General features: G+C 33.6%; 1 non-coding gene across 1 annotated transcript; it reads right to left on the bottom strand.

Moving 5' to 3' along the window:
- Window positions 1–6,028: 6,028 nt before the first annotated feature.
- On the bottom strand, window positions 6,029–6,221 carry LOC149999216 (U2 spliceosomal RNA). The gene has a single exon (XR_016513795.1). It is a non-coding gene; the product is annotated as a U2 spliceosomal RNA (small nuclear RNA).
- Between the last annotated feature and the right edge of the window lie 1,009 nt (window positions 6,222–7,230).

Genomic DNA, 7,230 nt, shown 5'->3' with positions numbered 1-7,230 from the left:
ATGTCATAAAATAGAATAGATATTAAGCATTTGTACATTTTAATATCATTTTTCCCCTCTAAGTAATGCCTAGTGAAGGAATAGACCTTGGGGAGTGAGCTGTTTCAACCATGAGTTTATTTAGCCAACATTTGTTGGACAACTGCAACAAGCTAACCTTTGCACAGACATTGCTAGGTCTGTGCATCCTGGACTCATAATCAGCTGCCTGGTTTGCATGCTCCTGGAGCAGGTGTGGGCAGATCACAGACCTCGGATGATATTTAACCTACCACTCCCTTTAGTATGGGACTTGAGCTAAGAATGGTTTTAGCATTTTTAAATGTTTGAAAAATCTCAAAAAAGGGAGAATCGTGCCTTGTGAAAATTACATGAAATTCAAATTTCGGTGACTATAATTAAAGTTTTATGGGACCAGAGCCACACTCATTTGTGCACACATTTTCTGTGGCTGCTTTTACACCACAGGGGCAGAGTTGAATGACAGAAACCATATGACACCGAATAGCTAAAATATTTACAATCTGGCCATTTCTGAAGATGTTTGCTGACCCCTTGCTAGACTATTGATTTTAGTTTTTGGCCCAAAACAACATGGATTATGTTTTGAAACTTGATTTTCTGTTTAACATGCAAAAAATAAAACTTCTTTTATAAACCCTTTTGAGGACGCATTCTATATTTTGATTTTTTTTCCTACCAGTAAAAACTCAGAACGCATGTCCCCATTTTGATTTTCTTTGGCTACACTTGACAATGTAGCTTCACATATTTGCATTTACTAAATAAAGTCCCTTCAGGTTCACCTTTAAATACTTCAGTTTCTGACTTGTAGGAAAAGTTATCGTCAAAGACTGTGTAGACGTGTCTAGCTCACTGAGTCTCTCAGCTTCTTAGCCTATATTTATCTCATTTTCCCAGGTTATAGAAAAGATCTTTAAAATACTTTAACAGTTATATGTTACTTCTCAATATAAAATGCCACACCTATTTGAACATGTATGCTTACTTTGCATTTATTTAGACAATTATTATTCTTTCCTTCATTAAAAAAACCATGCAGAGAAAAATGTTTTGATAGCAACTTCCAGAAACAGCTGTAAGTAAGAATAAGTTAAGACAGGTTGGAAGGTAAAGCACTGGAAAGAAAACCTTTTTTTCTTTTTATTTTACCAAGTGCATTGCAAAAGTTAAAAAAAAATCTACTTTTCTATAGTGTGGCAATAAGTTTTAAAAAATAAATTTACCAGGCATCTGCTTCAAATGCTAATCTAAGCTTTAATATTTCTAATTAATTAAACTGAGCTACAGCAGCTATAGACTGCAAAGCAAGGGATTACAGGGTGTCTTACCTGAGAATAAAACAAATCCATTACCTGAACAAAATACCTTTAAAATGGTTTCCCAAACCTACAAACACTTTGAAACATGTTAATATAAAAATCACTCTCAAAAACCATTTAATTACTTTACGATACTAAAACCCACTTAGCTTAAAATAGTGACAAACTCAAACTTTAAATACGCGGAGATTAATCTGGCTGTGCTTAAGTTTAAATCCGCCCATTCCAGTGTTTGAATAGCAATTCAGGTAAAACACTAACTAATGCAAACCAGTAAGAGACGTTACTTTTCAGAGGAAAAGTGTGTTGATTGGTTAGGGACGCCTACTTTTTAAATTTCTACCTCTTTAAAAAAAACTCAAATCAGGCAGTGAAATAACATTATATGTAAATAAAAACAAAGTAATGCAAAATTTAGAGAAATTTGCTTTTATGGAGCTATAAATAAACTAATTGATTCAGTGATTTATTTTCTTTTCTTTTTTTGTGATTTTCCCCAGCCCCCGTTCTTTTCTTTATCTGCAGTTAGTTCTTTTTCCCCCACAGCACATCATCTGTACAATGTACGTGTGGTCCCCTCCCCAAGTCAAGTCTACTTCTGTCACCATTTATCCCCTCTTTACCCTCTTCCACCTCCCCCTCCCCCACAGTCGCCACGCTGTCATCCCTGTCCCATGAGTTTTTTCTTTTCTCGCTCTATCCGTCTACCCCCCAACTCAGCCCCACCAAACAGCCCCCCAGAGCTGTCATCCTGCTCACTGTCTCTGTTTTGCCTGTTCAGTTTGTTCATTAGATTTCACACATGAGTGGAATCACATGGTAGCTGTGTTTCTCTGACTGGCTTATTTCACTTAGCGTAATGCTCTCCAGGTCCATCCCTGCTGTCACAAAGGGTAAGATTTCCTCACCCTGTCCCCCCAATGTCCAAATAGTATTCCATTGTGTAAACGTACTACGGCTTTTTTATCCACTCCTGTGATTTTTATATCGACGTCAAATACAAATTTATATATTGACTTCAAATAAAATAGCTACAAAAAATTAAAATAAACATAGATAAAATTATCAATTCTTTCTCTCTCTCTCTCTCACTTTATATATATATATATATATATATATATATATATATATATATATATATATATAAAATGTGGCATCTACAGATTTCTTTTGTCTTCATATTTGTGGGAATATATATTGCTAAGACATATAATGTGACCTGGAGAACTGTCATATCTTGTTCAAGTAATACCTACTTTATAAAGAGTAAATTTGATAAGTATTGTTACACACATACACATGAAGAGAGGCCAGTAATTATTACCTATGGGGAATCGGTAAAATTTTTATAATTAATTGTAAAAAATGTTTTTCAGTAACATTTTTATTATGAGACACTTTTGTATGCCATTTGTCACTTTTCAAAGCTATCAAGTGAAATGTAGTACAAAATGAAGAGCACATTACCAGAAATGGCAATAGCATATACCATACTATAAAACTTATAGTTTCATATTGATCGGCTCTATTTTGTTAATTTTTTAAAAGATTTTATTTATTTATTTTTAGAGAGAGGGGAAGGAAGGGAGAAAGAGAGGGAGAGAAACATCAATGTGTGTTTGCCTTTCATGTGCCCCTAACTGGGGACCTGGCCGGTAACCCAGGCATGTGCCCTGACTGGGAATCGAACCAGTGACCCTTTCGTTCTCAGGCCAGCGCTCAATCCACTGAGCCACACCAGGTAGGGCTGTTAATTTCTTATTTCTTCAGCATGCAGTGAGTTGGTCTTTTACATCTAACATCATCATTAGGAATCTAAGTTAAATAAAGTTTAGAACAAATAGAGATTCTGCATTTTCATGAATTTCAAAAGATGTGATTAAAATAGAGGGCGATTTCATAGCACTGTTAATCCAATTGATAAAATATTTCAAATACAAATTAATTTTAACAGCTATTTAATGCTTGCTCAATCAAGTTTAACTTATTTTAGGGAGTTCAGTTTCCATAGTACTCCTTGTTAACACAGAACCAAAAATGGTATCACTTCTTTGCTGGAACTTGGTGCTACAGTGAATGTCTGTGTATCTGTCAGGTTGTCTTTCCCTCACTGGAGAGCCTGTCAGAAATAATCATTTCATGGTCGCACACTCACGGCGGTACAGACCACAGAAGCTCTAGCCTTTTGTATGTCAGAAACGGTGCGGACGCGAAATGTTGAATAGAAGTGCTGTGGACATGCACTTCAGCAAGCCCCAGCCCCAGCCCAGGTTTCTTTTTTCAGTGTCTTCTAATTTTCTTTGTTTTATTGAAGAGTAGATCCTACAGCTTAGATAATCTGCAGGTTTTAAAAGACAAAGCAAGAATAATTTATTAGTTTACCAAAAATATATTTATGAAATTTGAAGTTAAATAGAAATTCTTCTACTACATCAATGAATATTTTGTAAGTAGAATCCCTAATAAAAACTTGTTGAAAATGTTTATTTATAAGAGCCAAACACTCAAGCTCTTCATTTAAATGAGAAATCTAACATAGTTTGATTATCTTCATGCATGTTATTAAAGAGAAAATAATAATAATGTACTTATGATTTAATAAAAATACACTAAAATATACATAGAGAAAACAAAGCTCTTTATGTATTATTGCAGGTCATACATAATTTAATTTAAGCATTTAAACAAATCACAGAGATTTTAGAGATTAAATACCATTTTATAGCATCTAAAGTGCTGGTATCCTACACAATAAAGATTATAAAGAATATTTGCAAGAATGTTTCTATTGTGTAGAATAGTGTCCACTTTTCTGTAGCTGCTAGGAAATTTTTTTCTTTCTTTCTTGTCTTGATGATACATATTCTATCAGCATCTAGTAGGGTTCAATTTCAAGGCCAAATACCCCTACTCCCAACGTGCTCATTCTAAGAAATAGTAATAAAAATTACAGTTGTGCAACATTCAGATCAGCATGGAAATTATGTATTTTCATTGAGAAAAATTCTAATTTCTATGCTAATTTCATCAGATTGCAGAACAGATGTTCATTTAGGATGTGGTCTTAATGGGATTTATAAAGAGATCTACCAGCAGATTCTATCTCTGCTACGGACTCCTTAAGTATGTGCTAAAAATATAGATTCCCAGTTTTTGCCAAGATGGAATTGGAATTTGGGCTTCAGGGTGGGGCCAGGGCTTTCTTTTTCCTCTGATTTAATAATTAACTTTTCTTTAGCTTTTTATTTTTAACAGACTTCTTGATCTTTGATAAGCCTGATGATTATTTAAGAGGCAGCACACCTGGTGAAAAGTAAATACATAAATATGCTAGTTTTGCTTTGGAGTATCAGATTTTTCCCCCTAGGTAATTTCCTTTATTCTAACCCACTGGAGTGGATAAATACTCCTCCTGATAGCTGAAACAGAACAAAACAAAAAACAAACAAAAAATCGTATAGCAGAACAGGTGTTTTGTTTGTTTGTTTTGTTTTGTTTTTCATGTGAAGGAGTCAGAACTAGTTTGCTTGTTGCATAAGAACTGTATCCAATAATTAAAGTGCTTGGGTTCCAATTCAGACTCAACTCCAAGTTAACTCTGTGCATGTAAATAAACTATACAACCTCACTAAATCTCATGTTATTTTTCATTAAAGTAAGAATTATAATGTTATTACCAATGGGAAGAGAATTAATAGATCAATATATGTTACTGGATCTAGAGTAATGGGTGATATATATTAATAGTTTTTTTTTACCATTACTTTTATTTTACTCATGGCAGTTATTACTATTTTAATATTGGCATTGAAATGCACACTCTTATGAAAAAGGAATAACAATTTCTTGGCATATTCATAACCATACAATATAAAAGTAGGGTCAAAGTATTGTCATATAATGAAGCAGAAGTAACTTATCCTGATTGGAATGAGTTATAGACATCCTTGTCTTTTCATACAAAAGTAAAATCAAGCAAACAAACAAACAAACAAAAAAAAAAAAAAAGGAGCAAAAACTTCTTTCCTTGGTCACACATTGCCGTCCTTCCCAGGGAGACACAGGGTTGAATAAAGCCACACTTCTATTTTCTTCTTCTCGGTTACTATATACAAGTTGTTTTTCCAAAAGTAAATGTTAATTTGCCACAAAACATGCTGAAAAATGTGAAGAATTTTAGGCAAAAATAATAACAGATTTGTGAGAGATATCGATGAATAGTATGTCTTTTACCTATGAAACAAAATGACCTATTTAAGGACTTACACCTGAATAAATTGATATTGAAATCCAAGTCTCTTAACTCCCAGTCCGAAACTCTTCCTACTATGAAAATCAAAATGGTAAATTGAAGAGTTAGCTACTTTGATATGCTGTTCACAAAGTAGTCTGTTTTTTCCTTAACTTCTGTTGTTGAAGCAATGGAAGACAATTATAGGAGAACAGGCTTTGTAATAAATGGCGTGAGTGAAACTGGAGAGCCATATGCCAGACAAGAGCCTTAAACTCAAACCTCTCCTCATATACAAAAATCAATTCAAAATGTAAAACCTGGAACTTTAAAATTTCTAGGAGAAAGTGTAGTAGAAAAACGTATGACATAAAATTATGCAAAAATTTCTTAGGCAATTAAATGCAGAACTGTAAATAAAATAACTGATACATTGACCGTCACTGAAATTAAAAGCGTGTCCTATTGAAAGGACAGTCCATTAAAATGGGGAAAAGACAAGCGACAGGTCGGGAGACATATCTGAAAAAATACACATTTAATAAACGTCCAGTATCCCATGAATATAAAGAACTCCCAAACGATAGTAATCATATTGGTAAGAGCAGGTACTATGCTTGATCATAGCCAAAAGGCCAAGGAGTAATCAAAATGTAGTAGTTAGGAAACATGCAATAAATGTTCTTGAGTGAGGATAAAAAGAAGTTGAACAGGCGATTCACCAAAAAAGAGGTAAAAATGGCAAATAAGCACAGGAAAGCATTCTTAATATCACTTGGGAAATTTCAACTGAAATCCCAGTGGGATACCACTACAAGCATATTAGAATGACAACTTTAAGCAAACAAACACATAAAAACACTGAAAATACCAAGTTTTGGCCAAAAAAAATCAAGTATAGATATTCTAGAACTCACAAACACAGTAACTACCGGGGATTTTAGTTAGATGATACTGACACTGAGAAAAAGAATTAGGCATTTTTTTTGTAAAAAGTAAATAAATACCGTCTCACAATGATGTCACGCCTAAGTGTTTTACCTAAGAAAGGTGATTTTATATATATCAACAAAAAGATCTGTACATGTGTATAGTAACTTTACTCCTAACTGTTCATAATTGCAAAAGTAGAAATTACTCAAAATGTCCACATCCAGAGAACTGATAAACAGATGTGATACATCTATACAACAAACTGCTCAGTAATAAAATGCAACATACCCATCACACTTGCAATGATAAAAATGAATCAAAAACAGTGTGTTAAGCAGATACTACACAGTCTATGATTACATGCACACAGTTTTTGCTGGCAAAGGCAAAAATACAGGGACAAATCACAAGTTTTAGGTCACCGGGGTCTGCAGTAAAAGGACATGTATTCAAAAGGGGCCAAGGGGAATTTCTGAGGTGATACATTTGTTCAGTTGACCTAAATAAATATGTTCAAACCATCAGAGAATCCTTATATATTTCATTGCTTCATAATTTTAAATGAAAATATGCACTGGTGATGGCCATTTTCTTGTTTTTTTTTTATATATGTATTGCATATCATCATGCTTTTATCATTCAATACTGCATCATGTTTATTTTTTCTAGAATAGTGGACATCACTTCCTTTATAAAATATGCTACATACTTCAGATATATGCC

This window comes from Furipterus horrens, unplaced genomic scaffold, assembly GCF_987537825.1.
Source record: "Furipterus horrens unplaced genomic scaffold, mFurHor1.1.pri manual_scaffold_10, whole genome shotgun sequence".
Taxonomy (NCBI): domain Eukaryota; kingdom Metazoa; phylum Chordata; class Mammalia; order Chiroptera; family Furipteridae; genus Furipterus; species Furipterus horrens.
This window is presented reverse-complemented; position numbering and strand designations above follow the sequence as displayed.